At 41.9% G+C, this 11525-nt stretch overlaps 1 pseudogene; it reads left to right on the plus strand.

Annotated features, from left to right (window-relative positions):
• The first annotated feature begins 10909 nt into the window (after positions 1-10909).
• On the plus strand, positions 10910-11058 carry LOC124778130 (annotated as a pseudogene).
• Positions 11059-11525: the final 467 nt, after the last annotated feature.

Raw genomic sequence — 11525 nt, forward strand, 5'->3', positions numbered from 1 at the left:
TGTGTCTGTGTTGAAATAAACATACTTTTTTAAATTTTACTTTGCTGCCCGATACACTTATTGTGTGTAATATATAGCTAATTTTAATTTTTTTTATTCATTTGTAGCCATGAATATGACCTACAGCAGTTGAAGCCGATTATCGAAAACATAACAAAAATATGATCTAGACTGCTGTATTTAGACAGTTAGAATATGCAGATCACTGTGGTGTCGGCAAGAAAGCGTAATGCCGTGTTTCAGTATTGACAACCTGCATTAAATGTTCAGAAATGTGAAATTGTACATTTCAGAAGACGCAAAGATGAATTATGTCAATGAGTCAAATCTGGTATTAGTCGACACGCACAAATGCCTGCCTGCATCAGCTTGTATAGACATAGGCTCAGTGGTAGGTGAAATAAGTGGCTAACTTCTGTTATTTGGTGGTGTGCTGGGAAAAGCCAAAAAGTCTAGAAAGAGGCTGCTCACAAAAAACTTGTGCGTCCCATCTTAGGAAATCTTTCCATATTGAAGGGCATAGTGAATGTATTCAATGAAGGGCAGCACGAATACTCACAGCTTCCTTTCTCTCAAGGTAGGGCGACACTGAAATGCTGAAAAAGCTGTGTTTGTAGCCGCTTGAAGATAATCGCCAAATATGCCCCAAAAGGCTATTTGCAAATCTGCGGGAACGACTGTCAACTGAAGAATCTCAAAGTACGCGCACTTTACCCTCCTTCATCCCCTCCCCCACCCCACTCCACGATATATCATTGCCTAGGCACCGCGAACGCAAAATTAAACTAACAAGAGGGTTCTACCGACTCCTTCTCACAGATTTCGTCCATATTTGTTGGATAGACAGGTATTGGACAGAAATGAAAGTGACAGAAGTGGACGCTCCAGATGGCTAAGAGTTTACAAAAAATAACGTTGCTGTCGCAGGCTGGAGAAATATGATGTATTTACGTTTACACGGTTTAGGCAGCACTTGGCGCAGAGGTAGGAGTACAGAACCGTGATCTGCGGGTAGTCTTTTTGCAGAAACTTACTTTTTATTTTCTATCTTCAGTTTTTGCTTTACTTACACCGAAAATAAACCGAAGTAATGTTCAGTGTGCTCCATTTATTAACATTTCATAAAAGGTACGAAAATCTATTTGTTGACTGATGTGATGAAGCTAAACGAACACGAGAACAAATTTCTTCTGCCACTTCACTCGTGTGGGGGAGAAACAAATCCATAATTATACTATGAGATTTTTCAACATGAAGAAGGTTTGGAATCTTGCGGTATTAAAACGATTCCCCCAAAATGCAGCCCGCTATTCCAACCGTGCGATGTCTCTTTTTATCGTCAGATAAATAATTTAATCAAAAAGCGTAAAAAAGCTCTCTTATTCCATCAAGAGAGAAAAGGAAATTATATCTATAGAAAGACTGCATCAGAATACATTCCACTGTAGATTACCGGCCATCCTCGCCAATATTTAGCGAAATGATCCATTACGCGTGGTTTGGTGCCAAATTGTGCGTTTAGAAATACCGTGTTATGCATGTAAACAAAGGTTGTATTTCTGTAGAAACCTTAAAACAAACATCTTATTTAAAAATGCGGCGTTTATAAAGTGTGGAAGAGCCCAAGAAAATTACTGCTTCTCCTATTTCCACGATGAATATCACCCCAGTACCAGTAAATCATTAATTTCAAAGTAAGAGTAACATCTGATTCTATATAAGTAATTCTCATATACGCCTACAACTCTTTTCTTGAAATTTATTTCTACACTGAACAAATTTTCAACTGCCAAGCTCGCTAAAATCATTTATCCATATACGTAGATTAGCGGTTTCGGCAATTTTCTGTTACCATCTTCGGATCTATGTTTACATCATTACACAATCTCCTCCTTCAGTATAGTAAGTGGTGTTATAAACTATATGTCCATGGCGTTATCGTAAGCTATGCTAGAAGTAGTCCTGTCCATTTTAAAATAACTGCTATGTAAACACAAGTTCTTGGGCCAGTTACAAGTGCTCACATTCACTATCGCTTTAGAACTGCTGTTATTTTAAAATTGACATGCCGACTTCTACTACAGCTCACAATACCAATTGGCCTTACATTTGTATACCCCACTTACTCTGCGGAATGAGAAGATTGTGTAATGCTGTAAACATAGATCCGAAGATGGTGCCAGTTGTGAATATGAATATGAATAAATGATTTTAGCGATCTTGGCAGTTGCAAATTTATTCAACGTTCATAATATTACAAATCGTGCCGGCGGTGACGATGTCAGAAGTTTATAATTTATTTGGAATCCAAATTTTTCTCTATCTTTTGCGTTTCATATTAATACGTACAATGTACTGAGCAGTATTTCGGTCCATCTGCGTGTAAGCAACGTAAAAATCGAAAATAGTAAGAGTTTTCTGATAGATATTCGACCCCAAAGCCCTCGGTTTACCATTCTCTTTATCGCTCTACACTCTTTCTGCTACGTCAACCGCTGTCTAAAAACCACGCTAAGATACGTGGCTCATGGTTCACCCGACCGCGTCAGAAGTCTTATATTCTCAAAACGCTTGGTCATCTGGAGTTCCCACTTCTGTCAGTTTCATTTTTGGCCGAGCCCTGCATACACCATAAATTTGGACGTAATAGCTGATAACACTTAGGCGCGGCCCCTTTGTAAGTACAGCACATGCAGAGTTATTTAAAGAGTAATTCTTCCCACGCTCCATACTGTAGAACCACTAACATGTGGTTAATTAGTAAACACTCTTTGTCATGCTCTTCACAGTCCACTGTAGATTGTGTACACAGATGTGGATGTAGATGCTCATCCAGTTCAGGTAGCAGATATTAAAGGACTGGCGTTGTGTAACACTATATGACAAGCCGTCGGCATACGTAGCGTACCTTTGAACGCAAACGCTGACCGTGCCGAATTCAACGTGCTACGGACCGCTCAGAAACTATTCGACTTGTGCATACGGTACGTGTTCCCCAACGTGGTACAACCGATCCCAACTCACTCCAGCGGCAGTTGTCGGCTGTACCTGGCTCGTAAATCACACTGTTTAAGAAACAGACGCCCGTAAAATTCCTACTTAGCTATATTAAAACGCACATGTCCTCCCTCGCCCATCCGCTAGTCATACTGTTGTCTGTAGTATGCAGGGTGGTCCACTCATAGTGACCTGGCCAAATATCTCACGCAATAAGCATCAAACGAAAAAACTACAAACAACGAAACTCGTCTAGCCTGAAGGGGGAAACCAGATGGCGCTATGGTTGGCCCTCTAGATGGCGCTGCCCTAGGTGAAACGGATATATGAATGTTTTAGTTGGACCACTTTTTTCGCTTTGCATAGATAGCGCTGTAATAGTCACAAACGTATAAGTACGTGGTATCACGTAATATTCCGCCAATGCGGACGATATTTGCTTCGTGATATATTACCCGTGTTAAAATCGACCGTTTACCAATTGCGGAAAAGGTCGACATTGTGTTGATGTATGACTATTGTGATCAAGATGCCCAACGGGCGTGTGCTACGTATGTTGCTTGGTATCCTGGACATCATCCAAGTGTCCGAACCGTTCGCCGGATAGTTAAATTATTTAAGGAAACAGGAAGTGTTCAGCCACATGTGAAACGTCAACCACGACCTGCAACAAATGATGATGCCCAAGTAGGTGTTCTAGCTACTGTCGCGGATAGTCCGCACATCAGTAGCAGTCAAATTGCGCGATAATCGGGAATCTCAGAAATGTCTGTGTTGATGCTACATCAATATCGATTGCACCCGTACCATATTTCTATGCACCAGGAATTGCATGGCGACGACTCTGAACGTCGTGTACAATTCTGCCACTGGGCACAAGAGAAATTACGGGACGATGACAAATTTCTTGCACGAGTTCTATTCAGCGACGAAACGTCATTCACCAACAGCGGTAACGTAAACCGGCATAATATGCACTATTGGGCAACGGAAAATCCACGATGGCTGCGACAAGTGGAACATCAGCGGCCTTGGGGGTTAATGTATAGTGCGAAATTATGGGAGGAATGATAATTGGCCCTCATTTTATCGATGTAAATCTAAATTGTGCAATGTATGCTGAATTTCCTACGTAATGTTCTACCGACGTTACTACAAGATGTTTCACTGCATGACAGAATGGCGATGTACTTCCAACATGATGGATGTCCGGTGCTCGCGTGCGATTGAAGCGGTATTGAATAGCATCATATTTCATGACAGGTGGATTGGTTGTTGAAGCACCATACCATGGCCCGCACGTTCACCGGATCTGACGCCCCCGGATTTATTTCTATGGGGAAAGTTGAAGGATATTTGCTATCGTGATCCACCGACAACGCCTGGCAATATTCGTCAGCCCATTGTTAATGCATGTGCGAACATTACGGAAGGCGAACAACTCGCTGTTGAGAGGAATGTCGTTACAAGTATTGCCAAAAGCACTGAGGTTGACGGACATCATTTTGAGCATATATTGCATTAATGTGGTATTTATAGGCAATCACCCTGTAACAGCATGCGTTCTCAGAACTAAGTTCACAAAGGTACATGTATCACATTGGAACAACCGAAATAAAATGTTCAAACGTTCTGTATTTTAATTTAAAAAACCTTCCTGTTACCAACAGTTCGTATAAAATTGTGAGCCATATGTTTATGACTATTATAGCGCCATCTATCACAAAGCGAAAAAAGTGGTCCAACTAAAACATTCATATTTCTTTACGTACTACACGAATATATAATAAAAAATGGGGGTTTCTATTAAAAAAAACGCAGTTGATATCCGTTTGACCTATGGCAGCGATATCTAGCTGGTCAACCATAGCGCTATCTGGTTTCCCCCTTGAAGCTAGGCAAGTTTCGTTCTTTGTAGTTTTTTCGTTTGACGCTTATTTCGTGAGATTTTTGGCCTGGTCACGATCAATGGGCCACCCTGTATATAAAGGTTCAATATCCATGGGCATGTTGTAAGGCAAAAAAAAATGTACCATGTCCAGCCAGTAACGAAGCCGGTATGTAAAATTTCCATTACGACTAATGTGGTACAAATTTACAATAGTTCTCCACATGAGTTAAAAATTATTTCGTTATTTTCAGTTGTTAGGAAACCCTAGGGTCATTCTTACTCGATCACTGTTCCTGTTCAGAAGAAGAATCTTTTAATCATTTGAATTACAAAACTTAAAAGAAAAAAAGCGCAAAATATCCTACTGTAAGGAGTGCAAGTTGTCCTGTAGATTTTGAAAAAGCTCACTCCTCAGAAAGAGTTATATTTACATAACATTGAATATTGTGGAATATACTTATATGAAAATTACAGAATCAGAATGAATGAAAATGTGGAGATTAAAAAGAAAAACTGCATGTAGTAGAACTCGAATCAACAACACAACTGCCTTTCCCCTACAAACTGCGACACTATTCATTGAGCTAAATCAACCACGAATTATTGTTAACAATATCTACTGTCATAACGTTCTCGGAAAGGTTTAATCGTAGCCACATTACTAACTGAAATGTAACTATAACAAACTGTGGCAAGAACAATGCATTTTGACGGATCCTCGAAATGCCGTTACCTTGAAATACCATAGTCTCGTACTACCCAAGTTACAATAATTCTTTGCCGGCCGGGTGGCCGTGCGTTTCTAGGCGCTACAGTCTGGAACCGAGCGACCGCTACGGTCGCAGTTTCTAATCCTGCATCGGGCATGGATATGTGTGATGTCCTTAGGTTAGTTAGGTTTAATTAGTTCTAAGTTCTAGGCGACTGATGACCTCAGAAGTTAAGTCGCATAGTGCTCAGAGCCATTTCAGCCATTTGAACAATATCCCGAATCATACAATTAACGACGGGTTTTCAAGACATTATCAATTTGGTAGTGCTCAGAAACGCTATATATACATACGGGCTTCAACTGAAAGCCAATATGACGCCTCACAACTCTGTACTGAAGAAATATGGAGTGTTTGTCACGTAGATGGTGTTGTGCCATCTCTGGTCAACCTTCAAACGCACGTTCAGAGTATATGACGTGCCAAAGGTCGCCCCACACGTTCAGAAAGACTCCCCAACGTGCAGCTCCACGCTATGACGTCAGAAACTCGGCAAGCTCAACGTTCGGATGCAAGGGTTTGATTCTAAAATTCAGGGAAATGGTTCAAATGGCTCTGAGCACTATGGGACTCAACTGCTGTGGTCATTAGTCCCCTAGAACTTAGAACTAGTTAAACCTAACTAACCTAAGAACACCACAAACATCCATGCCCGAGGCAGGATTCGAACCTGCGACCGTAGCGGTCTTGCGGTTCCAGACTGCAGCGCCTTTAACCGCACGGCCACTTCGGCCGGCAAAATTCAGGGAGCTTACAGTACTACAAGAGTCAACAAATATACGTTTCGCGAAAGTTGCACAAGGTTAAATTAGAGCGTTTAGAGGTCAAGTAGAGGCTTAACAACAATCATTCTTCCCGTGCGCCATTCACGACTGGAATAGGAAACGGAGGAGGTGCCAGTGATACAGAACGTACCCTCCGCCACACAACATTAGGTAGCTTCTGCAGTACAGACTTTGTGGAAGGAGTGTAACAGTTCGAGAACAAAATGAGGTCCAAAAATATTCCAGCACAGAGAGAAGGCATTATACTGGCTGTCACGGAGGGTGCGAGGGAAGGCCGGCCATTGCAGCGACGCGGGATAAACACAGTCCCTGAATATTCAGCAGACCGCTGCATTAGGCAACGCAATAAATCTTGATCCCCGCGTGACGGCTGCCCGGCCGGATATCTGTCGGGCAGGCGCCCCGCGCCGTGACGGGATGAAGCTCGCAGATGGACGGCCGCAGCCACCAAACCACGCAGCGCCAGCGCCGCTCCCGGGCTCCGAACCTGCGCCCCGCTGCAATGGCGTCCGTTTCCGGCCTAGGCATATTTTCTTCAGTCTTAGGCGGCCGCCTGGCGCCTGCCGATCGGCGTGTTAATATGCATGGCGACGGTAATACGATGCAAATTGTCATCGACCTATATAACACTCCGCTGGAGTAATTGAAACGTAATTGCTGAATAATGAAATAGCCATAGGAGCGCCAGCGTTGTTCCTATAAATATCCCAGTCGTAATTAGATAGCGAGTACTTTCGTGGAACAGTGTCAACAATGCCCGGGGTCACTAGTGCAGCTTTATTACCCATGACAGGCAATTAAACTCTTTCGATGCAGGTTCTCGCCGTAGTAGAAATACCCTGATGTTCTACGAAAACGAACTGAGCGCGATTAATACGGCAACAAAATAGCACGAACAATCGGACGCCGCGGCGCACTGGTTAGGCACTGAAATAGTATTCACAGGGATAGAAGTTCGAATTTCAATATAAACATCACAGGGCCTCCAGTTGTTAGTAAGTATACAGAGCAACAAAGAGTTCCTGAGGAACTACAGCTGTTTACTCTGGCCATAAACGCCTTCTTTGGTTTGAAATGAAAATATATTTTTCGGAATTTGTCGTTCTAAGATGTACAATATAGAAGGCATTCGTCAGCGCAGTTTTCTCTCTGCGTCGTCGGGAGCTCTTGTCACTGTGGTTTCAGATTCTAACAATACTACCACTTGCAAAGTAGGTTATAAATCAGATTAATAATGTTGCTCACGCAGCATATGTTCGATTTATCGTGCATCAACAAAGTTATTGACTCTGGATGGTATCGTCAGAATGGAAAAAATGAAGTCACTGTAAAAAAGTCATTAGTTTTGGCACTTATCTTGAATGGATTCCCAAGTAGATTTCGTCGAAGTTGTTATGGCTCATCTTGTTGATTCTAGGGTGATTCCACTTTGACTGCTAGAAGGTCCAGATCTGTATTTTAGCAATATTTGAAGACCTAACAAATGCGTTTTTTCAGGAAATTCTTAATGATCAAACAATCCCAGATCAGAACAATGGTATGGTAGAAATAATTTTTTGACTTGGTGTTCACGATGCACATTTTTATTAAACTTCTTGTAAATTCACATATACTTCTTCTCAATTGTCACATCATCAAGAAAACAGTTTTGTATCAATCTTCATATATTTAATTTCCACTTTAACCAAACACAAGACTTGACTGTTGTTTTACAAAGCGAAATAACAACTGCAAAGTGAAACAAAGACTGCTCTGTGCGCATTCGCGCCAAAACGGTTACAAGCAAGTCAAAGATTATGACAGTCTCACGGAAATGAATACACACAAGAACCGTATAACTGTGATATATCGATACATCGGAGTACCTTTACATTAATAAAACCAAATGTGAATATTGTCACAAAAATATGTCTGTTACTTCGCAGAAAACTAGTAGGATATTACTGGTATCGAGAACGGGGGTTACGTAAATAAAGAACCATTACAAGATGTTGCAGTCAGTAATGTATTAGACTGAGTCACTGGTCTGCTTCAGTAGGAGTGCAACGTTTATTTAAGATTTTGGCTCATTAAGTTACATAACTCAATTAAAGGGTTACTTTTTTAAACCCCCTAATTGTTTCACATTGCGATGCAGAAGTTTGAAATTTGGCTCATTGGCTGCAGGCAACCGTTTAGACGCTCCTTAGATTCCACATGGCCCAAAGGAGGCACTAGAGCAGCATCTGAGTGCGATTCAGCTGAATGTGCGCGGGTTGTACCTAGGGTGTTGCCAAACTTGGGAGTGTTATACGAATCTTTTACTGTTTTATATACCTAAGTGTCAATGTTGCAATCCCTCGTTTTGTTTGGGAGTGGAACAGGGAGAGAAGATGCTAGTTGTGGTACAAGGTACCCTCCGCCACGCACCGTATGGTGGATTGCGGAATATGTATGTGTATGTAGATGTAAATGTAGATGGAATTAACGCTCTAAGCGAAGAGGTGGTTGCATTGACGCTCTTTACGCGTTTTCGTGCCGATTCTGACCGGCGGTGTATCTGAAATCTATTCCTCGGCACCCCTAATAAAACCGCTTGATTTAAACGCTGGATGTCGCGGTTCTGAGTTCCATCGTAGAGGCATCCAAAGAGAGGATAAAATGTGGGTAGTAAGGGGTGTGACGATCTTTCCCCAGCTTGAAATGTACACGGTGGCGTTGGTTGTAATTATGTTGAAATTTCATGCTAATGTGGCGATATTAAACGAGCTTACACCTCGCATGAGCGTCGGAGATTTGACCTCTTTTTCGCTTGAGTCGACACCGAGTTCAAGTGTAGCAGAGCGACACGGTTTTGCACCGTCACAGAGGAAGGTTGTAGGCACTATGAGCCAAATTTAAAACTTCTTTGTTGCAAAGGGAGACGGTTACCGCGTTTCAAAAAAGTGACCCTTTGACTGTGCTGCGCGGCGTATTTTATTAAGCAAATGTGCCATTAATTTCAACGCTGACAAACAAAGTGGACAATAGCTATTGTCAATGCTGGTGCAAACGACTCCTCTCCATTTGACAGGTTTCTGTGTTCTACGAAGACAAATTCCAGCTTAAAATTGGGCCCGAAAATGCGTTTATAGAGTGTTAGGCGAGACTGAAGGGAGAGAAGTGAGTCTCTTGTTTACATAAAAGTCTTAGAAACATGGAAAGAGCATTTTCCGGGAATGGTAACGTCGTCGGTTCGGATTTCAAACCAGCAAATAATTTTCGTTTTCTAGGAAGTATTAAAATGGTGTACACTCAGCTGCTGAATTAATTTTGTAAGCACTTTTTTTCATTCGAAAGATACCCCGTTGGAAACTGCTACCTAATGTCGTGGCGATCCATCCTGTTTGTCAGTAATATCTTCAGTTTTAATTTTTGGTTCCTCCCAGTTTTGTGGACGATAGTTATTTGGTACCAGATGATGGTTTAATAAGCTGAGAAATACTTTGTAATAAATAAATATTAGTAGAAAAACGACTATTATTGCATTTCACCCTTAAATAAGCATCAATATTGCAAATAATCACCAGCAGACATCAATATTATTTTCGTCATTCTCAATTTAATGCACACTCAAATGAGCTCCTTAACTTGCGTGTCAAAACTGGAGTGAAAATGATACGGGTATCTTGCATATTTCGCAGTTTTATAAAAAGCAGTAACCCTGAATGGGTATTTCCCACTTTATTGCATGCATTTGCCCACGAGAGAGGGAGAAAGAGAGAGAGAGAGATAGAGAGAGAGAGGAGGGAAGCGTTTGCGCGCACATCACATGCTCCGATAAAGTATACTAAAAATTAATACTACTTATTTATGTTACTGAACTTCAAATTGTCGTTAACAAACCACGTCTCAATATAAACATTACAACTGACATCGCAGATCTAGAAATGACATCGCTAATAGCATCCCACGACACGGTTTAGTGGCTAGCGTCGCTGCCTCTGCATCACGGGGACCCCCGTTCGATTCCCGGACGGGTCCAGGATTTTCTCCGCCCGAGCACTGAGAGCTTGTGTTGTCGTCATCATTGGGTAAAGTGGCGAGACTGGGTAGTGGAAAGATTGTGAATTTGTACGGGAGCCGATAACAACGCAGCTGAGCGCTCCACAAATCAAATATCATCATCACAACATGGTTTAAAAAAATAGCTCCTAAATTAGCTCCAACCCTCCCCCCCCCCCCCCCCCCCTGGTCTAACTAAGGCCGCACCTATCGCGGAACTATTCTTAAGATTGATATACTTAAGTATCCGCGCCTAACGCGGCCTCCCAATATTTAAGTAGTGGGCTTAACCCACGAAATAGAATAGTAATATAATACTTAAGTACGGTTAGAACCGTTTCTCTAAATTTTATCTAAAATTTCTTAAATCTGTAAAACTCGCATTATGTAGAGTCATGAATATTCTTTTCTTAAATTTATACTACGTCAATATGTAACTAAGAATTATCTCGATAAATAAAAATCTGTTCTTATCAGCTTGATATCTGATACGTCCTGCATCGCAGGACCAGAATATTAAACTCATTTTTGGCTCGTCTGTCTTTCAGTACAGTCATTCTGCTACAGTACCGTATTACCTAGATTAAAATCCCTATGTCTGCTACAACTCGCAACAGCGCCCTGTGCTGCAGTAGTAAGACCGTGGATTCGCATACACAAGGACGGGAGTTCAAATCCCCGTTCCGGTATCTATGATTTAAGGTGAATGCCGGAAAGGTGTCTTTGTAAAGGACACCGCAGACTTCCTCTACTGTTCTTGCCTCGTTCCAAGTTCGTGATCCGTCTCTGACGCTCTGAATGCACAATGAACCCTAATCAAAAAATGGTTTAAATGGCTCTGAGCACTATGGAACTTAACATCTGTGGTCTTCAGTCGCCTAGAACTTAGAACTACTTAAACCTAACTAACCTAAAGACATCACACACATCCATGCCCGAGGCAAGGATAGAACCTGCGACCGTAGCGGTCACGCGGTTTCAGACTGAAGCGCCTTGAACCGCACGGCCACACCGGCCGGCGAACCCTAATCGTCCTTCCGTTTAAATAAGTAGGTGATT

This window comes from Schistocerca piceifrons, chromosome 2 (genome assembly GCF_021461385.2).
Source record: "Schistocerca piceifrons isolate TAMUIC-IGC-003096 chromosome 2, iqSchPice1.1, whole genome shotgun sequence".
Taxonomy (NCBI): Eukaryota; Metazoa; Arthropoda; class Insecta; order Orthoptera; family Acrididae; genus Schistocerca; species Schistocerca piceifrons.